This window comes from Astatotilapia calliptera, chromosome 14 (genome assembly GCF_964374335.1).
Source record: "Astatotilapia calliptera chromosome 14, fAstCal68.1, whole genome shotgun sequence".
Taxonomy (NCBI): Eukaryota; Metazoa; Chordata; class Actinopteri; order Cichliformes; family Cichlidae; genus Astatotilapia; species Astatotilapia calliptera.
The window spans coordinates 33,702,816-33,726,576 of record NC_137435.1 but is presented as its reverse complement, the minus strand read 5'-3'; positions in this window follow the sequence as shown (position 1 = coordinate 33,726,576).

The window sequence follows — 23,761 nt, the reverse complement described above, 5'->3', positions numbered from 1 at the left end:
TATATACATATTTGTTCCTCTTACAAGGGTGTTTGGGTTGGCCCAGCTCCAACCTGACCATCTGGTTGTCCTCAGGTCAGTTCTGAAGGACCCGGACAAGGTCCAGGACCACAGCTCAGTCTCACAACAGAGTCCTAGGATATTTCTCTGATCCATAATTCATGTGACGAGGGCTGAGCTCGCAGACGAGGCAGGGGAGTGAGCTGTAAAGCTGCACTGGGTTTACCTAAAGGGCTGAAGGCAGGTGATGACTAAACACGGCAAGACTTTTGCTCTTGGAAACGTTTCCCCCGAAATGGCAGAATAGCGGGCTTTCACCTTTCGCTGCATTATGTCGGTGACTCACTGAGCTCTTGCCAGGACTCCAGGATAGACTGTTTATTTAAGCTGACCCTCGCAAGCTGCATGGCTCTATTGCTTTTAGCGACTCAAGAAAACTACAAGGAAAGTCAAATGATTCATTTCAACATCTTGCTTGTCTTCACACTGCGAGGCAATAAGATGCAGCAAGCCGATATTTTACTGTTTCTAAGAAAAACGGTTGCAGTAGCCTAAAGCATTTGCAGCTATGGATCATGTGCCATTTTCCATTAATGTATACATTTCACAACACTTCTCTTAACTTGCACAGGTGTGGTGCTCTGCAGTGGATTCAGTGCTATTTCTCTTATCTTTAAATCGACTAGTGAAGACAAAAATGAGAGTTGAGAAACAGCTGGAGGAACCTGTTGTTGAAATTCTGTGAATAGGGCATTACCCTCTGACAACAGATTGTTAAAGTGTTAACAGCAGGGGAGAGACAAAAACCAACAGGAGATAAAACAGAGAAAGATGGTGCATCCAGATAGAACAATAAAGTGTGTGGAAGATGTAGAGGCTGATGAAGATGGTCAGACAATGAAGGGGCTGGAGAGACAAATGATCGTCTGCTCAGTTATAGCTGTGTCATGTGCAGTGCAGCGCAAGCACTGCACCGCACTGCACCTCTGCTGCAGAGGGATTCTGTTTAAGCACATTACATATGGCACATTTAGGATTTTCACTCATGGTCTTGTAAGTCAATGATGTGTGAAACTGCATTTGTTAAAGTTAAAATTCATCATCTGTGAAGAGCAACTGAGTTTAGCAGTTTAAATACAGCGTGGACCAAGATATCTTGGACATCAACCATGAGCAAAGCTGTGCTCGAGGCCCTGCATGGAGCCAAAGCAAACAGCAACAAAGAGAAGACCTATTGTTGTACTTTCAGGATTAGTCTTGTCTGTGCCTCCCCACAAGAGTTACACCTCACCAGTACAAGAGTTAACTCCAGCACAGTCCCTTCCACCATTGCACAGTAAAGCTCATGACTGAAAGATGACAGTGATACTGAGGTGAGTTGAAGAGGATTTGCTGTAGTTTTTTCTTGGTAAGTGCTGATGTTTTTGCTGCTATTTAGCCACTGTTAGCTGCTGTTAACTGTGACTGTGATAGTGAAACTGTACTCTGAGTTTTATTGAGTAAACTCTTCTACGACATGAGAATGTAGTCAAACTGTTTTTAGAGGGAAAAAGTTTGATTTTTAGGACGCTTGAGGCTAAAATTAGCAAGACTAATGTTAGCTTATAGCTAACGTCTTTATGTACAGAATCTATTCCACCATCAGGAAACCAAATGTGTCTTTCAGTGTGAAATGATGTCAGCTGTACGGTCATTATAGGTATTACACAGACTTTATTACAAATGTCAAGACTTGTCAAGACTAAGCAGTTAGTTATACACAGGGGTGCACATAAGTGGTCCGCAGGTGCGCGTTCGCTGTCAAAATAAAAGACGCGCACCAGATAAGAAGTTGCAACGCGCGTTTGCGTACATATTAAAGGCACTGTTTTTGTCCGCTAGAGTGGGATTTTCACAGCATATTCTGCGCCACATCTCTGTGCATTCATCATTTATTTGAAGCCAGCTCACCTCCTGCAACTACTTTTCCGAGAATACGCGCTTCTTTTGCGGTTCGGACTCCTTCTGACATTTATGTGGAGGTGGAGGAACACCACAGTAATTGCTTAAAGGAGCTTGCTTCTTCGACATCTTTAAGAGTTCTAAACGAATGTCTGTCCTCCTCCAGAAAATCTTATGTACGCAAACGCACGTTGTAACTTCTTTGCGTCGCGTCTTTTATTTTGACAGCGAATGCGCACCTGCGGACCACTAGTGTGCACTCCTGGTTATATGGAAACTTATTGGATAGATTTAAGGAGGTTAGAAATTATGAATTGACATTGATTGTGTTGCTGAAGAAGAGAATCAGAGTATCCATAAAAAATGGCTTCTTTATGCTTGCCAGTTATTGTAGAAGCAACAGTAACCTATATATCAGGTTGACAGCATTCCAGCCAGTCCTATCCCACACTGTGCCCTGCTAGTCAGTATGACTCAGTGTTGCAGCAAAAAAAGGATAAAGACTCCTGCTTGCTTTCCACCAACAAACAATCTGGGGTTTTTTTCTTGTTTGTTTTTTTTCGTTTACTAGAAAACATCATCAACAAATGATCGGCACTTCACCTTGGTGAAGTTTGTTAGACAACTAATAAAGTTAAATTGGCAGTCAGCAGACTGTTTTCACGGGAATGAGAAGACCTAAGATGAGCTGTGCTGAATGAACCCAGCTTCACAAAAGACAAGAGGAAGAAATGACAAGGTTAAAAGGTTCAAGTACATATTGCTCACACTATAAAACTACGCTCTCCTGCCATTGCTTCCTGACTAACCAAAGCCACATTTTCATTTGAATGGCAACCCCGCTCACTCATGCTTTCGAAACAAATGCCGACTATTTTCATAAAATTCCTGGAGGGCACAGATTAAATTCTGAAAATGAAAATGTGGGGAAAAGATATTCACTGTTTTGCAGCAGCTCCATTTCCAGTGATTGTGAATGAAAAAACAAACATTACACCAGTGGGAGCCATCTTAATCTCAACAAGAGTCAGATTTTCTTTCTGCAATACAAGTTTGTTTAATATTATTATGGATGTTTTAAGCTACTAAGAGAAAATGTTAGTAAGAGAAAAAGTTAGAAATAAACAAATGGATAATCAAGTAATAAAAACTGTGCGGTGGAGTACGGAGGATGAGTTTGGTAATCTCACAGCCTGAAGGGAAAAAACTGCTGAAATCTGGTGGATACTTCGGTATCACTTGCCAGACAGCAGAAGGGTGAACAGGCTGTGACTAGGGTGGGTATTGTCCAGGAGTATCCTCTGGGCTTTGGTGTTGAGCACCACAGTTGAGGAGGTTTCACTGCTAACTGTCTGGAGTCTATTTGTCCAAAGTCCAATATCTAATTGCAGAGTCTGGTGCTCAAGTCCAGAGTCCAAAATTTGCCAGTGAATGTGATGGACATGGAAGATAAAGGAAGCCAGTCTAACTTCTACACCAACATCACCTCTAAGTCCAGTTTGCTTTGTCTGAGCTTGGCAGGGACAGTCGATTCCAGATTCTTTAAGCAGGTATTTTAAGTGAGACAAAAGCATGTTCTGGGTTTAAAGAACTCAAAGAACTGCACAGTACAGGTTTGAAGTGGATCAAGGAAGAAGAGCCTAATGTTAAACGGTAAGATTCTTATACAACACTTTTCTACTGTACCAGAGTACTCTATACAACATGCCACAGTCACACCTACAGTGGGGCAAAAAAGTATTTAGTCAGCCACCGATTGTGCAAGTTCCCCCACTTAAAATGATGACAGAGGTCAGTAATTTGCACCAGAGGTACACTTCAACTGTGAGAGACAGAATGTGAAAAAAAAAATCCATGAATCCACATGGTAGGATTTGTAAAGAATTTATTCGTAAATCAGGGTGGAAAATAAGTATTTGGTCACCTCAAACAAGGAAAATCTCTGGCTCTCACAGACCTGTAACGTCCTCTGTAAGAAGCTTTTCTGTCCCCCACTCGTTACCTGTATGAATGGCACCTGTTTGAACTCATCATCTGTATAAAAGACACCTGTCCACAGCCTCAAACAGTCAGACTCCAAACTCCGCCATGGCCAAGACCAAAGAGCTTTCGAAGGACACCAGGAAAAGTATTGTAGACCTGCACCAGACTGGGAAGAGTGAATCTACAATAGGCAAGCAGCTTGGTGTGAAAAAATCAACTGTGGGAGCAATCATCAGAAAATGGAAGACATACAAGACCACTGATAATCTCCCTCGATCTGGGGCTCCACGCAAGATCTCATCCCGTGGGGTCAAAATGATGATGAGAACGGTGAGCAAAGATCCCAGAACCACACGGGGGGACCTGGTGAATGACCTGCAGAGAGCTGGGACCAAAGTAAGAAAGGTCACCATCAGTAACACACTACAACGGCAGGGAATCAAATCCCGCAGTGCCAGACGTGTTCCGCTGCTGAAGCCAGTGCATGTCCAGGCCCGTCTGAAGTTTGCCAGAGAGCACATGGATGATACAGCAGAGGATTGGGAGAATGTCATGTGGTCAGATGAAACCAAAGTAGAACTTTTTGGTATAAACTCAACTCGTCGTGTTTGGAGGAAGAAGAATACTGAGTTGCATCCCAAGAACACCATACCTACTGTGAAGCATGGGGGTGGAAACATCATGCTATGGGGCTGTTTTTCTGCCAAGGGGACAGGACGACTGATCCGTGTTAAGGACAGAATGAATGGGGCCATGTATCGTGAGATTTTGAGCCAAAACCTCCTTCCATCAGTGAGAACTTTGAAGATGAAACGAGGCTGGGTCTTCCAACATGACAATGATCCAAAACACACCGCCCGGGCAACAAAGGAGTGGCTCCGTAAGAAGCATTTGAAAGTCCTGGAGTGGCCTAGCCAGTCTCCAGACCTCAACCCCATAGAAAATCTGTGGCGGGAGTTGAAAGTCCGTGTTGCTCGGCGACAGCCCCAAAACATCACTGCTCTCGAGAAGATCTGCATGGAGGAATGGGCCAAAATACCAGCTACTGTGTGTGCAAACCTGGTAAAGACCTATAGTAAACGTTTGACCTCTGTTATTGCCAACAAAGGTTATGTTACAAAGTATTGAGTTGTATTTTTGTTATTGACCAAATACTTATTTTCCACCCTGATTTACGAATAAATTCTTTACAAATCCTACCATGTGGATTCATGGATTTTTTTTTCACATTCTGTCTCTCACAGTTGAAGTGTACCTCTGGTGCAAATTACTGACCTCTGTCATCATTTTAAGTGGGGGAACTTGCACAATCGGTGGCTGACTAAATACTTTTTTGCCCCACTGTATTCTCACAAGCACTTACTTTAAACTGACTGGCTACATTCACACTCCAATGGATGCATCGGAAAGCAACGGGGTTAGTATCTTGCCTAAGGATACTTGACATGGAGACTGGAGGAGCCTGGAATTGAACCACCAACCTTCCGATCAGTAGGTGACCTGCTCTACCTCCTGAGCTACAGGCGCCCCACAATGTGTGATCAAGATGTCCCAGCACAGCACAGTAACGACTACAACTTCAACGCCTTTGGTGTACTAAATATGTAAACCACATACATAAACCACCATCAGTCGGAAGCGAGATGTTCTTCTCGGCCACTGTGTTCAAATATTTGGGGAACATGGCAGCCTATGCATCTTTAATGAATTAAGACTGAAAATTACTGACTGTCCCTTTAACAGATGACCCTCCATTTATTTCAGCTTTGATCATATCACATGAACACACTATAGATACTGTTATCCACGATCTTTTAGTTCAGCTATTCCAAAATAGCAGAGTTATGTGTCAAACACAGAATTTCAATGACAGGTTCTCCCAAAAGAGAATGGGTCAAAGATGAGGAAGAACATCATACAGCTGCCTCACCAATATGTTCTCTCTTGTACTCACAGGGGAAGGTCAATGCTTGGAGTCACATGTGTTAACAAGGTGATCAATGTTAATCACAGAGAGAGCAATCGATACAGAACAATGAGAGTAACATTAGTCAGAGCCTTTAGGTCACTGGTAACAATTCAAGCTTTTAGCTTTAGGAGTCTTGCAAATCTATCAAATAACAGACTGGATGTTATCTAATCTTGATATCTAATCTAATCTGTCTTATTTTTATTGCTGTAACTTGCAGGTTGAAGTTCATATTCAAATAACTGATCATTGTTTCACAAATATGGGTAAGGGAAAGGAGAATGTTAAAATATCAGTGTTTATTTTCCTTATACAGAACATCAGTATAGCTTTGATATTACTGAGGGTTTTATTGAGCAGTGCTTTCCAAATCACATCAACCTCTCATGAATGAAGATCACAGTTCAGCTACAGACAGTTTTCCTCCCTTTCCTCTAAGCGCCAGACCTTCTCTGGGAATCTGTAAAGAAACTCTGCTTCGCTTTAAAATGCTATGACGTCGTCGCTGACCCAATTCTTGCAACGAACCTGCGAGGAGCCTCGTGCTGCTGTATCTGCATATTTAACAGGAGAGAGCAGGAAGGAGGGGACGGGAAAATGGGGGGGCGAAAGAAACTCGATGCCCTTTCTCAAGGCTTAAATTTACTAAAATATGACTATGAATTTTCTACTGCCGTAAATTAGGGCAGGAGAAGAGCCACAAAGTGGGCGCTCCCCCTCTTTCTCTTAGTGTGACTAACCCCATGTGTGCAGTCACAATGGGAGGAAGACGATGCTGTCAGGGGAAGCTGTTCACCCATCACACAACCAAAGATCCGCAGACAAATTTAAGGGAAGCTGTTGGCATAATCGTACAGTCAGGAGACAAGACTGTGTGTGTTCCCGTGCAGTTAAAGCAGTGTTTCATTGCTCAGCGACACTTGGAGTTTACCCACATGCGTGCAAAAGTTCTGTTGGTACAACAGCTACATGCATTTTGATTTTGAAGAAAGTCAGGCTTTGTGCAAATGTTCATTGGTGCGTTTGTGTGAGTTTGAGGGTTTTCTGTTTGAGAAAACAACCAAGTGACAGCAACCGGGAGAGTAGGAGAAAGAATGCGATTCTGTTTGACGTGCTCAAATCCAGTCTCATCCTCAGCTGTCTGTTTGAGAGTAGCAGTCAGAATAATGGACAGAGAGGAAAGATAAGTAGAGCGTAAATGTTCCTTTACCACATCATATATTCTGGGTTATCGCTAAGCATTTCTATCCCTCTCTATCACCTTCATCTTGACACACACCATACACCGAGCCTGGGAGGTACACAACATCGGGCTCACAGACATACCGAGCAAATTAAACATCGCTAAAGATGAAATGTTGCAGTCAAAGATGCTATCAGGACTGTAAACCCAACATAGGAAACCTCGAGAAGCCCATTCTTGGCTTTGCTACGCAATAAAGTGAGTGTTTTATTGGATGAATTTTAGGCAAAAATATATGTCTGTCATAAAGGCATTTTGCCTTAAAGTCATTCTTCAGCTGGAAACATTCCTGTGTTTGAGCTTTCACCCTCATCACACTGCTTGAGTGGTATATTTTTAGTATCATTATAACCAGTATAAATAATATTTAGCACTATGATGGCGCTGTGATGCCTCAAATATTAAACAGAAACCTGCCGAGCTTGGTTAACAGGAAACATTATAGTTTGTTTTTATTTCTTACAAAAATGAAAACAATAAAAAGGAAATGTTGTGGTTTTTCTGGGGAGCAGTACACAGTTTGTAGGTGGATTAAAAATATACTGATACAACATGTCAGTTACTCTTTTACAGGTGCTTGTAGACTGATTCTGTTTGCTTTGGAAAGAGTTGGGCTAGCTAACCCATCATACAGTAAGCTAATTCGCTGCTGCCAGCAACACTAAATTTACTTTAAAGAATCGAGTGTTAGTTCTTAAATCTCAACAACATAATGAATAAACACAAATAAATAAATACTACATTTGAATTTGTATAATTTGCTTTCTGTGGATGTGTTTTTATGTATTTCTATTTGTTATTTGACCTGCCCAGGGTCTTCACAGCTTCCAGTGGACACAAGACCAATACTGCTGACAGCTGTATGGACTGGGAGACAGTCAGAACTGTCAGCGGTCAAGGCATCTTTTCTCATCCATCCATTTTTTTCTGCTTATCCAATTCAGGGTTGCAGGTTAGCTGGAGCCTATCCAAGCTGCCATAGGGTGAGAGGGGGGTTACACTACACCCTGGAGAGGTCGCCAGTCTGTCGCAAAGCAACGCACTCATTGTGAGTGAATTAACCTAACCCCAGATGGTGGACTCATACCCAGGACCTTCTTGCTGTGAAGCAACAGTGCTAGTGCTAACTATCATCATGCTGCCCATTCACATTCATGTCAGATGAATAACTGAGCTGAGGCTAAAGTTAGATCACAGTCTCTTCTAAAAATGACAGCTTCATATAAGCATTACATTACATATAAGTATTCATTTAAGGATTGTGAAACGCTTTTAAATTGGATTATGATTTGAGACCATATTTAAATTGGTCAGAGTTTAATACACAAATGAAACGAACATTCATTACTTTAAACTGACTGGTACTTACTGGATTTTTGTTTTTCAAATGAAAGACCAATTTTCTTCTGATTTATTGATGTGATTTATCAAACCCTCTTACAGAGTCATTTAAAAGCACACTGAGTATTTACTTTGGTTATTTTAAATCCAGTACAATTTTCCATGAGTCACATAACCTGGCTCCATTCTTTTTTTTTTTTTTTTTGGCTGTGGCGTTGAAAACTGGATCTGACAGTCTGGGGAAAGAATGATCAGAAATAACCAAATAATAAGTCAATGATGTGTCTCGCGCAGGCAGCTCCTCCCATGTGTTGCACCTTTTCTGGCACTTGAAGCAGAACTCTTCCTATGCAGGCCTGTGTCTTATTACAGGCAGCCTATAAGTTTGTGATGCATTATAGAGCCAGCATGTGTCCTTTACGCAGAAATGTGAGTTACATATGGGCTTAAGTGGGTGTGAAAGAGAATTTTAATCAGTCAAATGCTTTTGTCTGCTTTGCAGGGTGGAGTAGGGTGTATGTGTGTCTGCATAGATGTACATGTGAGCTTCCATATGTTGCTACACGCAGCGGGGAGGCTTGTCAGGACACTTTGCACCGGCAGCTGAGAGACCAACTGCGCAGCCCGCCCAGGAGTGGGTGGCAGACCGTCATCAGCACGCAGCCCAACACACAACTGGATTGATCCCCTGTGTAATTCTCCACTGTGGTGAACGTCCTCGTCAATCAGTCCCGACCACAGACATTCTTTCAGAGGACACTGTGTGTGGACTTACTGTAAGTGCAGGCCGCAGAGGCCACACCAGGTAACAACAAGCCTGGAAAAATGCTGCATTGCAAATGTTTGTGTTTTTCATTTGAATTTGGTTTTTCGGCGGAGGGCTGAGTCAGATGGGAAATGCTGGACGCCCCCCTTCACGCCTCGGCACTTGTCTCGCAAATCCAGCCCGCCACCCCCCTCACCCACCCAGTCTTCTCTTTCCCCTTTAGCACTCTCATTTGTGTGATTTTATCTCCTTTCCCCCCCTTCTTTGCTTTTTCGTTTGTCTTCATTTCACAAGTTATCCACCAATCTCAGTGTCACCCTCATCCTCAGCCGTCTCTCTCATCAACACAGAAGACTCGTCAACTCTCCCGCTTCCCTGGAGTTTCCCTCCGCCAGGCTGTCTGCAGACAAAACACATACAATGCTTTAGGAAATAATTAGCACCCAGTGAAACTCTAAAAAAACAGCTACGAGCTGCTTGAGATGTGTTTGTGGGAAGAGAAACAAATTTAAAAGTGCTTTTGCCGTTTCAGAAAGTAGACTAGTGGAATCATGTCTGCGTTGTCAGCAGCACGGCAGCAGGCGCCGCGTCTCTCACTTGCCAACTTGAAAGTGTGTTTAAAGCTGAACAGAAGTGAAAAAGCGTGACTGCTAAGACATTAGAGTGTATTCTTTTGCTGACTGTCATTAAGCAAATGTCATTTGGTCTGAGGATACTCCCTCTGGAGTTAGTCTTTTCCAATTTTCACCTAATTTCAGGTAACGACTGGCACTGCCAGTGCCGGTAAATGAATCTAATGGAGTGTGAACTGGCACCCAAGAAGACTTTGAACACAACTTTTGTACTACAAGTTTTAAGCCCATCAAGTAAAAAACTGAAGAACAGTTTTACATTTATTCAGTCAAATTTATTCAATTAAGTTTTCTGAGAAAAAAAATACACTTAATACACTCTACAGACTCACCTATAGAAATTTTAAATGAATTGCGTTGCAACACAATGTAATTCATCATGGATATATGTGACATAGATGTGACTACTCAGATAACTGAAACAAGTATTTTTTTTATCGTGTAGCTGAAGCTTATTTACTTCAGAATTAGCTATTTTTCAAGCAGCTATTTTCTCAGGAATATGGAAGTAAATTGCCTTCAGGCGATGTGGACACCCAAGTTTGTGCATACGATAATTTGAGAATGAAGTGACATTGGATTTTGAAATTGATACCATAGGTGCATCTACTAACAATCTCAGGGAATTTCGAATTTCACTGACCTCAACCTCAAGGTCAGCTTTCCTGGAAATTGTGTGAATGGAATAAATGAAGAAGGAATTCACCTAGGACTTTCAAATTACTGTAGGTGCAGCTACTAAAATCTCGGATGCTGTTGAATCTTAGTGATATTGAGCTCAAGGTCAAAGGTCAACTGTTCTTAAAATCACTTATTTTCATATTTAATAATAATAATGGATTGCCCTTATATTGTACAATTCCACTATTTATTCATTCACACACTGGTGGAGGCAGCTACAGTTGTAGCCACAGCTGCCCTGGGGCAGACTGACAGAAGCGAGGCTGCCATATCGCGCCATCGGCCCCTCTGGCCATCACCAGAGTGGTAGGTGAAGAGTCTTGCCCAAGGACACAACGACCGAGACTATCCGAGCCGGGGCTCGAACCGGCAACCTTCCGGTTACAAGACGAACTGCCAACTCTTTGAGCCACGATCGCCCATTTATATCAGAGGTGTATCTGCTAGGAGGCAGATACGTAACACTTTATTATTTACTTTTTATTTTAACTTTAGCAGGTTTTCTGCTAATAATTTTATTATTATTATTATTATTATTATTATTATTCCTTCTTGTTAAGGGCAAACATGTAATAGAAATTATAATATAACGCAGAGTCAACACAGAGTCTTGTAGACATCCCTCTATTAATATACATATGCAGCAGTGTTAGTTTCATCCAATCAAACTGTAAGATTTCTCTACATTTTGATTGTGCCCGTTCATTTTAATGCCGAAATGTCAGAAAACACATTTTAAACTCTTTGGCAAAACTCTAGTGAAATACACTGATCAGCCACAACATTAAAAGCACTCATAAGTGAATGACACTTTGTTGCTAAGTAGTGTAGCTGGATAGTGTAGTGGTGAGACCACACAACTTTGGAGCGGAAGTCAATTCCCTCCCAGTATCCAGTAAGGGTCCTGGGTAGCCCCCCCATGCCAAATACCAAGCCCTGGAATGGTGCGGCTACGTCTGCAGCTTTTCCGCAGCTCCCACATGACACAATTCACTGCGTGTTGTACTCTGTATGATTGTGTATGTGACCAATAAAGCTTGTTTCTCTCTTCTACAGTTGATGATGATTTCAGCTTCACACACACTTTAACATTGTCGCAGACCAAGCACACTCTGACAGCATTGGTCTCTCACAGGAAAATAGTGCCTCCTGCCATATTGCAGAAAAACCTTTAACAAGTAAACAGACTGGTTCTTAAATAGCGTTTTTCTACTCTGAGCACTTTATACAACTAATTTATTCACCCAATCATGTTTTCTAGGTTGTTAAGTGCTCAGTATCTAACATTCGTACACATTCACACTCCTATGGATGCATCGAAGAGCAACATGGTGTTAGTATCCTGGGATATTTGGCATGCAGACTGGAGGAGCCTGGGATCGAACCACCAACCTTCTGGTTGGTAGCTGACCTGCTCTACCGCCTAAGCTGCAGCCACCCCGAGGACAAGGAACACAACAAGAACGTGTCCTCAGATGAGAACACAGCCTACACAATATTAGGCAAGTGGTTCTAATGTTGAGCTTGATCTGTTGTGCCACTCAGTGATGCTGTTGGTCTTTCCCAGGAGAATAATGCACCCCACTGAACACTCAAGAGACACAACAAAGAGCCCAGGATTGCTCAGCCTCCAAACTCCTGCAGAATATGCTGCAACAAATTCGCACAACCACAAGTACTGCAGGACTCTCCCCAGGGGCATCAGTGGGTACCGTTGATTACCACAATGTTAGCAAATTGTAATATTAATAAATAATAGAAACAAGAGGGGAAAGGTGATGTTCCCCACTCCAGCAAATTATTCATGATTTGTGCTTCTGTCTGGCTAAAGATGCCCAAAAGGTCACTACATTTGTCACTACATAAACACACATATAAATGGGGTTCATGAGTGAGAAAGCTTGTTCAGTAAGCTGCAAAGATAAGGGATCAGATCAATTAAGTGCAGTCAATTAAAACCCTCGCCCTTGAGGCTTATACACGCCAGAGGCGTAAAGTCCATGTGAATATCTCATGCATTCAAAATAATTTTCAGACTCACCTATTGTTACTGCAGCTGTTCACAAAAACTTGTGGCATTTACTTTTTCAAACCAAGCTCAGTTTTTCAGATTTTTCAGATCTGGATAAACAGATCTGGCCAATCAGACAACAGGTGCACTCGTAGCTCAAGATATGCACAGTTACTGAATACACAGTGATATGGAAATGATAAAGTTATACTATTTTAGCTCACACTTACAGCTAGAAGTTGCTCCGGGTTAGTCGGCTCTCTGTAATGATTCCTCTGACTCTTCAGATGTGGTCCCAGCTCTGCCAACAAGAGCTCAAACAGTCCCACTGACATCCTGAAATATGTACAAAAGCAGTCAACTCCTGGATCAAACCATGAAATTCTCCCTGCCCCTGCCTTCTTATGTCAATTGAATCAACCTCGAACCTATTTCTTGTTTTTGTTGTGCGGACTGTGCACAACTTTATTTTTCAAGAACACATTTTTTCTTTATGAAATCACGAAACTTTCTGTGTGTATATATACGTCACACAAAAAGTTTGTATCCAAACATTCCGAATTTTGTGTTATTTTCACAACACGTGTTGTGAACAGATTGTTTCGCAGCAGCGTGTGAAGGCCTTCAGGCTTAAATCTGAAAATGCTACTTTCACAAACCTGCTTCCGCAAAATGGTTTAGTTCCTCATATAAAAACAGACTAGTGTTCACAAGTACATCATTTCAGTTCATGTCTAATACAATGTATGTCTTTATTAGTTACAAAGAAGATGGCTCTGCATTCAATCCGACCCAACCGTGGCAGGCAGTCGGACCATTCAGAAAGCCTGCATTCATGCATGGCCCTTAAAGTTGCATGCATAGACTCTCATACATACATACACAGTATATACAGATACAATCTCAAAAATGTGGTATGTATGGACTTAATTTCACCAGCGTATGCAAACACTCAAACTCGGCCTTGCAGGTTTCTCTTGTATACACATTCACTTAGATATAAACACACGAAACAGGAGACACTGCTGATTCAATCGACAAAAAGAAACACACATACACACATTTGCACACTTCCAGAGGCCCTCAAACAAAGCCCTTTCCATGTTTTGTCTGCAGTGTAGCTAAGTAGAATTTGCGCTAAAATAACTTCAAAGGCTCCGAAGGAGGGGCCACTTTGAGGAGTGTGGGTAATTAGGGCTGTGGAAGCAAGAGAAAAAAGAGAAAGGGAGAAGATGAGTGAAAAGGTGGAGGTGGTGGTGGTGGTTGGGGGGGATCCTCTCAGCCACAATGGATGAATAGGAAGGAGACACGGTTTGGAGAGAGACCACAGTGGGGACTAGCAGCGCTTGGTGATAACACTTGAGCGCGCACATACATAAATATGCGCGTGTATACAGATCGACGGAGTGATAGCGCGCCACGAGGCAGGAAATTTTGGCTGTGGAATTGAGTCCCAGTTGTAAACACGACGCCGGATATGCTGACACAAGTCATGCAATCAAGAGGAGACAGACAGACAAACAGTGTTGTAGACCAAAAGCAGACATTTCTCTCTCTCTCACTACTACACTCACGCAAAGTGCTCCTAATGGCAGCAGTGTGTGTTTTTTTTCCCGGCCGAGCCACCAGTCCACCGGGCCATCACAAGAGCCCTCGCCACCAGCTAATGCACTGCTATTTATAGCTCGTAAACAACATTAAACATGTTGAGATTGACCTGCATCGCCACCAGTACAAACAGAGCCAGACTGCAAGAACAAAAGTTAAGCTCTGTGCTTTTCTCCTTTTCTTATTTGAAATAACTCCTATATTCAGGTTCTGCCTGCTAGAACCTAAAAATATAATCAGTGCCTCAGTAAACAATGCAACTGGAGAGAATGGAGAAGTGAAGCTTGAGAAGGAAAGGGAGGAAAGGGAATCAGTGTGTGTGTGTGTGTGTGTGTGTGTGTGTGTGTGTGTGTGTGTGTGTGTGTGTGTGTGTGTGTGTGTGTGTGTGTGTGTGCGTGTGTGTGCGTGAGGAAGGACAAAGTGGATACAGAGAGAGGTGTTAGAGTGCCCTCTATTGACTGAACTAGGTTGTAACAGCCTACTATCTCTCTCTTACACGCACACACACACACACACAGACACACACACACACACACGAGAGAGAGCAGAGTGTTAAGTTACTGCTTAGTCTGCATGCATGCACACACACACGCACACACACACACACACGTGCACACGCACAGAACAGCAACCTCAATTAAACACATACAACAAGACTGGAGCATTAAGACTATGATACAAGGAGGATTGTGTGTGTGTGTGCGTGTGTGCGTGTGTGTGTGCACTCTTGCATGTTATTCGGACCGTCAGCCGTTCTGCAGATCTCTGGGTCCCCTGCTGAGCTGCAGCTGCCTGAGTGACATGTGCTGGTTGAGCTGCAAAGCCTTTTCAACTAAAATCAGTTATCCTCACCCACCCAACCACAGACACACACACACACACACACAAATATATACGATGTCCATCTGCAACTGTTTTGACATCAAATCCGTTGTATGTTGATGCTGCATCCAGCAGTTTCCCTTTCGGCTCAGAGGAGTGTCGGACGGTGTGATGGATGACGTCAGCTGCCAAGGACTCACTTCTTGTTTTGTTGTTGTGTTTCTTAAGCATCGATCGCCGTGGCTTGCCCTGCTCCACCGACATCTGATTTTCAACCCCAGCTGTCATGGCTTGTGATTTTTAAGTCTTGTCACTTAACTGAAAATTGCCTCAGACTAGCTTTGAGGCAGCAACGTAGCGCCTTAAATCCCTTATCACTTTTTTTTAAATGACCCACAAACACCTCATTGTGTCTTTGCAGAGTTGCCACATGGGGACTCCTCAGCACAGATGATGTGCTCTGATCTAAGTCACTAACGCAATCAATAAAAGCCTAATACTAACTAGTCAATAATGTTGTGCAAGACTTTGCTATTGATCCGATACCAAGTAAATATCGGGTATCCTATAAAGAGAGCTTATGTACAGGGAGCAACGTGATTTAAGAGATTCAACTTTATTTATACAAGGCCAAATCACAACAACAGTTGCCTCAAGGCACTTTTTATTGTAAGGTAGACCCTACAATAATAGATACAGAGAAAACCAAACAATCATATGACCCCTTATAAGTAAGCAGTCTGGCGAAAGTGGGAAGGAAAAACTCTCTTTTAACAGGAAGAAACCTCCAACAGAACGAGCCTCAGGGAGGGGCAGCACTGGTATCTATACTGTCGATATATGGATCAAGCTGCCCACCTCTACTAATGCATTCAGTCGACAGCCTTTTTTGCTAAATAATGACCCTGTGCCAACACTTACAGCGATCCACACATCTTTGCCATCTGCCATGTGATTCTGGAAACTCTCCACACAGCCCTTTAAATCTTTCAAATTTGTGGTGTGCTTTTTTCTCAAGAGTTTCAAGTTCAATACTTTTCTGTCGTTTGAGGAAACTGTCGACAAGGCCTCTCTGATACCACCGTGTTTGTACATGTGCGGCAAAAGCAGCATGTCAGCAGCAGCACCACCAAACTGAAGTGCGGTCACCCATGTCGACAAGAACTCAGATCCTAGTATAAAGTTACTGTAGGTTCATGTGTAAAAGAAAAAAAATGGAGGAAAAAAAATCCCCTCAAGCCGTACTTATGCACGTGAAGTGATTAGAGATGGACAAAAAGACCAAACTCCTGTACACTGCTATGGCAGGTAGTACGAGTCACTGGGGAAGCACAAAGCAGCTCTGGGGTTAGCGTTTGAGTTTGCTTCACTTAAAAACAGACATCAATAATAATAGTTTTATCATTTAAAATATGTTTTGAACAACTTGTGGCTTGTACATAAAAATAAATGAATAATATAAACAAGAAACACAAAAGAAAGAAGAAGAAGCCAATAATCTAGAACCAAATCTCTGAAAACTGCCTGATCTACAGTGCTCTTCCATAAGGTGATGGGTTGCTCTGTCAGAGCTCTACAGCTGTGAGCCCAAACATCAAGTGACCCCCGATGAGTCTGAGGCCCGACTCCAGGCTAAGAGTCTTTGGAATCCTCAATCGTGAGGATGTGCAGCAGAAATGACTTGAGAAGGTTGAGAAGCTCCCTTATTTGAGAGGCAGTCCAACTGAGAGGATAACCTGGGCTGCAAATAGCACACGGCCTGGTTGGGAACACCTCATCGACCCACTAACAGAAGATGGAAGCTGGTGAGAGGGATATCTGTGCAGCTCTGCTTGTATTGGTGCCTCTGCAACCCTGACAGGGAAAATGGCAACTTTAGTGTCCTTTTTTGGTTGTATGTTTGGTCATAACTTACAAAATGAACATTTCGTTTGCATTTAATATGATATGAAACTAGCACTTCAAAGCTAGTGAGTAAAATATTTATTGATGTCAGAGTTGTTTTTTTATTTTTTTAAAGACATCTACACAATCAGACTTCTGGTGAGGTGAAGAGCATCTTAGAAACTGCAGTTTCCCAAAAACACTCTGGTGCAATTTTGCCTAAAGCGCTTCTGTCTTCGCGTTGCTAATTGATTCTTTCTCACCAACCTGGGGAAATGTTCTGTTAGATTCACAGATATCACCTGTACAAACAAACAGACAGGTGGCGTCATCTGGATGACGAGATGACCGCGAGACAGGGAGTCTGGCTCCTAGGAATGATGGTTGGGGGGGGTAATCTGCTGTCACATCTAGAACACACACATATAGACCTGTTATGTAACTGCAGTGCAGCCTGAAAACCTGCGACTCTTCTCACTTAGCTAACCGGAGCGACAGCTACTGTGATTGCTGACTTTGATGTCTGGCAAGACAAAAGTAATTGCAGCTGTTCAGACCCCGTGTTGTGACTCTACAGTGGTTCTGATCCACAAGGCTCCGTGGTTTGCCGTTTTTGATTTAATTCTGAAAACTGGAACGAGCTGCATCTGTTTTTGTCCGACAGCGGTAACGACAGGCGCTCTGAGCTTGTCACGGCTGTGCGCTGGGCTTCAGTTCTGTGAAATACCTTTATGTCATTTCCCCTGCTCTTCCCCATCTGTCCCCACCGCTCTACATATAGACGTCTTTCACTTGTCTCACAAAGGTTCAGTTTCTTTTCTTCAGTCTTTTTCCTTCTCATTATTTTCTCCCTTCCCTCTCTGTTGCTGTTTCCTGACTCTCTCTGTGTCTTTGATGTTAGTGGACCACTGACACAGACCCACTCTGGACTCAGCACCGCTTGAATGTTAATGGCATTTTAGCATTTTGCGTGCGTCCGCTTGATTTTGCAAATGCTACATATTTATGTCAGCGAACAGAGTCATGGGTCATCCATGTATTCGTGTTCTGCTCCTCGTGTCGAGGAATATTCCTGGTGTCTTCTTTAAAAAACAAAAGAAAATGTTCATGTCTATAATTTGTATTTTACCCAACACACATCTATTGACAAGCTGTATGTGATATAGCATCTTCAGCTACTCTAATACAGGAGTTCATTAAGTCTGCTGTAAAAGGTGATGTTCAAAGCCCAGAGGATTAGTGGATTTACACTGAACATTCAAAGAAGCAGACTAAGCAAACAATGGAAAAACCCTAAAACTGAGGGGGCTGTAGTGCTATTCCTATGTTGTTGAGTAAATTTTTTTCTGGCGTGGCATGGATGCAAAACCCTTTAGAGAGAAAGGTCACTATAAATCAATACAAAGTTCTTAGAGACAGCCACAGTACAGCTGAATATCTGTGCAAGATTTCTGACTGACCTGTTTGACAGCACTCCTGACCGACATCAAATTAAGGAATATCATTTCAAATGGTGTTTTATCTCTCCAGCAGAGTTTCAGAAACTATGAGAATCAATGCCAAGGAGCATTTCTGGCAGCACTTGGTATCCCAACCGCTAACTAATGCCTCTCTTCAACTAGCACCTACTTTGCTAGACTCAACTTTTTAGGGTTTTTTAGGGCCTACCATTTGGACGTAGTACTTTTTACCCCTGAGCTGTAAAAGGGAGATGGGACAATGTTGCCACCTAGCCAGATCAGCAACAAATTTTGACTTCGGCCTCAAAGTAAAAGTCATAAGTCAAGTTTTTTTGAATGGGATAACTCAAAAATGAGGCTGTGTAGGGTTTTCAAATTCATCCTAGAGCTAGTTTGAATCCCTGTGAGGTCAAGGTATTTTTAGTATCTAAGTTTAACTTAAAAATGTGACATCAATAGACTGCACGCATCGGATTGCCCTGTGAGTGACATCACTGGATGGGGTCCTTTACAAGAATCAAACCCACCATTTTTTAAACCTGGCAACAAGCGAAATGGCCACACACAAACCAACGTCGAACGACAAAGTGCAGATGTTTTTGTGCTTGGTGGTTGACAACAGAATCCAGAGGGAGCTAGATGGAGTGATCCAAAATGTGAAACTGTACCACAAAGTCTCCAAGCACCATTTATTTGTGCTATATATACAAATGGCATCATGGCACTTTGTGGCTGCCTTACTATAATGGCCCCACCCACAGTGGGTGATACTCAGTTGTAATGGAAAATGACCAAGTAGACCAGTAGAGCTGAGTTGAGTCGAGCCAAATAGGTAATAGTGGAAAACAGGCATGAAATGTTGGTTTTTCCCATTATTTATCTCCAGTCTGTAGCCAGCATCCTTGACGGTTGTGCGCAAGGAATGGGTAACCTGTAAATCTGTAAAGGGCCCTAGTTATGCCGAACAATATTTACAGGCTTTGGAAACAACACTAACATAATGCTGTCATCCAGATAACTTCTGTTTTTTCCAAGGAAAACCTTCATTATTTCAGCAAGACGCTGTCCAAACCACACACTGTGCATGTATTCCAACAGCATGACTCTGTAGTCAGAGAGTCCAGGTGGTAAACTGCTGTCCAGACCTGTCACCCACTGAAAACATTTGGATCGTGGTGAACCAAAAAATGCGACACAGGAGGCCCCGAACTGTTTATGAGCTGAAATTCTATATCAAGCAACGATGGGAAAACAAGACGAGTAATCTCTTCAGTTCGCAGATACTTGTAGGATGTTTTTTTTAGAAACAAAGAATTTACGCAACACAGTTCTGAAACATGGTTATTTGTGAACAAACCCGGGACGTTCTGTCAAAAAAACAGAAAGATTCTGTCCCAATACTTTGAAAACTTAACAAAATCCACATTGCCTGCATGTGTTCTCTCACCACTTTCTCTATTTATGCTCCTACACTGTGGATAAGTCTTAGTAATGCTTTAATTTCTGCATGGGGATCATTGTGTTTAATATGTTTAAGCTCTAAAATAAGTAAACACCTGACCCTTGACAATTACGTAAGCACGGTAATATTCGTCCAAGTGTTTATTTTTTGATGGAGCCGTGCTGTTGGATTTGACATCTTCCACATGTGTCTGTGCTCAGTCCAGTTCCCAGGTCTTTGGAAGGTGGAAAACTCTGGAACACACTGTGGGTCATAGCCGCGTCCAACTTTCCCTCCCCAGGTCTCCACTCAAGAGACCGGAGCAGAAGTTTACTCTGTGTCCGACACATCGAACAGAAAGCACACTTGGACGTGGATGTGAGATCATAGCACATTTGTCTTGCTTGACATCCATCGGTGATTTGTCCACAGTGTAGCCGGTGCCATTGCATTTACAATCCTCTCTTTTCTTTTTCCTTTGTGTCCCCCTTAGCTCCTCTCATTCCGTCTTTCCTTCACTTCCTCCCTGTCGGAACCCCAATGCAAAGCATCGCCTTTTAATGTGGCAAGCTCTAAGAGAAAAAAAAGAAGTTATTTTCATGCCATTAGGAGAGCGGCTGTTTTCCCCTCATTTCCACACAAACGGTCGATGGCGTGGTGCCACAGCCAATGCCAGTCTTTGTAGCTCTTCCAGGTGGGTGATTTATGCGTGGCGCTGAGCCCCCAATGCGCCACCGAGCCTCTGTCGCCTCCCTTCTGCCAGGCTTGGCCCCTGCTGGGATATAAATCCTTCTCAGACGCCATGGCCAACGCCAGCGAGCAAACAAACTTTTTTCTCCCCTCTTGTTTTCTTTTCTTGGAAATACACCCTCTGTGTTTTCTTTAACTCGAGCAATGAATTGATTTTATCTTCCAGTTTATGCCCATCTTTCCTTTTTTTGATTCATCAATTCCTTTTGGCACGAATATTAAGCAGGGACTTCTCGCATACCAGGACAGAAAATTTAATTAGAAGAAGAAAAACAGAAGCCACTTTGATTGATTTTTCAGTGTTAATCCAAAACATATTTCAGGACTGAAAGTGCTGCTAGCTGATGCTGTATTCTTATCATTTAGATTTGACCATGGAATATAAACTCTGAAAATCTGATTTTCCACCAGCATTTTATACTTGTCGATACAGAAACGCATTCGAAACAATTAATATTAATGGAATATGCCATTTGCAAATATAATCAGCACTTTTTACATTTGCAAACCTCACTTCAGTTGGATAAACATTACAATGCTACCTCCAAAAGCAGCCTAATTAGTTGGACGACCGTTTGTAGTTTTGAAGAATAATTCAGAGGGAGTAATCAGAGATTTCATTCGTTTTAAGGTGGAGTGTTTAGTTTCAAACCTGAGGAAAAGGCTCAGTCATTAAATAAGTTAAAGAACTATTTGTGGCAAAGCAGATAAAATGAGAAACACGCACAACTTTATTTCAGTCTCTTAATCACATAGAGGCCATCTACCAAATCATCAAGCATTTAAAGTAACATTACTGGAAAAATCACACTGCCACTCCATAGACCTGTTAACAGAGTTGTTTCATATTAAACTTATAGAGTAAAAACCCTCCTTTCTTATGCACAGAGCATCATGTACCCCAATTTTGCAAGTTTGTAGTCCTTCACATGCCATTCATATCAATATCCTTAGAATGCGCACTGACATTTTTTGCTACTGGAAAGCACGCAAAGCCTCCTTGAAAATAACTTGTTTTTCCAGCTAACTTCACCATTTGCTCCCTCGTTCTTCCTGTTCTTGTACAACCTCTCTGTCCCCTCTCTCTCGCTTTCCATCTTCCTCACTCAACTAGAAAACGAAAAAATATATAATCTTATAATGATTATAAAACGGGTCTAAACTTGCCTGTGCTTAAATCATTCTCCAAAATGATGAACATCAGTGTTTTGGATAGCTGCCCCAAACACTGTGTTTAAATCACTGAAAACAGTCACTCCCGAGCACCTCTTCAGCAATATATCTTCTGGAGGATTGCTCCCCCCATCCTCACACCAGGACAAATGTGCAGGCAGATCTAGGTACTTTCTACTTGTATGGGTTAATGGTGACAGTTTTTGCAATGTGAAAGACAAGGCAATGTTTAGTGCTAATTAGCTAAAATTAGCTAGCTAAATAATACTAATCATTAGTTTCATAGATGTTTTAGTGAGCTTTCTGAAGCAGTAGTGAGAAAGCGGCAAAATAACAGATAAACCTTGACTAGAAATGTATTGCAAATGTCTTGTATTCTCAATCATCCAGGTAAGTAAATCTCCAAAAGTTGATTCTGTTCACCTGGACGTAGCGTTTTGTCCCACTGAAAACGCATCCAGATGAACAGAATCAACTTTTGGAGACTTGAATAGAAATTTATAGAATACCAAAGGTGACAGCTATCACACCTTATCAGCTCTGTAACCTTTTTTATGTACAGTAAAAGGACAAATTGCAGGAAAGAATTTTAAAACCATATTTGGGGGCAAATTCACAAAATTTTACATTTCGTTTTTAATCAAAATCCACTTTGTACTTGCACGTTTGTATGTCCCAGTGACCACAACAAATTTAAAATTATGGCTTGGTGTGATGTGGCTGCTGTGGTTGAGTAACAAGGCTATACCAACCCTTGGCTGGCAGTTGTTAACAAACTAAGTGGCTTGTTGGTGGATCCATTTCACCAGCCTTGTTTTTGTCCCACAGGTGGGTGTTAACATGCTTTCACAAGAAAACTATGAATAATCAAGTTTGTTGTGGTTGCAAATCATACTGAAATGATTATACGTAGCTCGATCATCTGATTCATATGATGACATACTGCAGAACTGAGAATAGCAAATTAAATGAAATTAAGTGTCTATTATTCTCCTTTCAGTGCTTTTCCAGAACAAATCTGACAAAAGGTGTTGGCATGAGAAGAAGTAAAAAGCAAGGCTAATTGTTTCAAGGTTGTCTGATTTTTACCCAAAGGGTCAGCCACACTCACTTTGTCCATTCTATGACTGCCACAGATGTTGATGTGCTATTTTAGGGTTTTTTTGTAACCTGTAAAGAAGAAGAAGAAAAAACCCCCAAAATGATCAACTACTAATACGCTCACGCTCATGAAATAAAGATCAGGGGTTGAATCTGTTTTGCCTTTGTTTTCATAGCCTGAGTGAACTGTGCAAAGTGCTGCGCTGTAAGTTTAATGATATTTATGACCTCACACTCACACATCTGTCTCCAGCTGTCACATGCGTCTGTGAAGACATGCAAGCTTGCTACACAGTGACATACAAATGCGCACGCACAGACACACTCCCACACAGACCTAAGCACCGACAAACACACACACACACACCAGCCGATGCAATATGCATGCTGGCATAATAAATAGAGATGGGAAGTGGTGCTGCTGCAGACAGGCTCTCAGAGAGAGAGGGAGCGATATCAGGACAGACTTGAAAGAAGGTCAGAGGGTGGAAGAGTGCAGGAAAACTGCAAAAAAAAAGTGTTTTGGACAAAAAGAAGTGGCTGGTGTTTTGCACTACAGAATAATAAATGGATATATGTGCGTGCGCGCGCGTGTGTGTCTTTCGCTCAGTGGGACCAGATGAAGTATTCCTCAGTGTCCGTGGCAATCGACCAGAGCAGCGCAGCTCCAATGATGGATACCACCGCACTAATCGCTCCTCCGATGCCTTCTGTTTCTCTCACACATACTTTGCTTCACTCTCACTCATTCATTTATCTCTCTCCTTTTTTTTCCTCCCTCAGTCTCAGTCCCCTCACTCTCTCCCCCAGCTCTCCCAACACTGCGGCACACAAACAGAAACAAATCACAGATTTAATGAAATTAAGTTAGGAGGGAGGCCCGCCGGAGGGGGCGTTCGTTTCACATCTCCTGACAGCTGCCGCAGTGGCGCACCTCAGCCACCTGACTGAATCT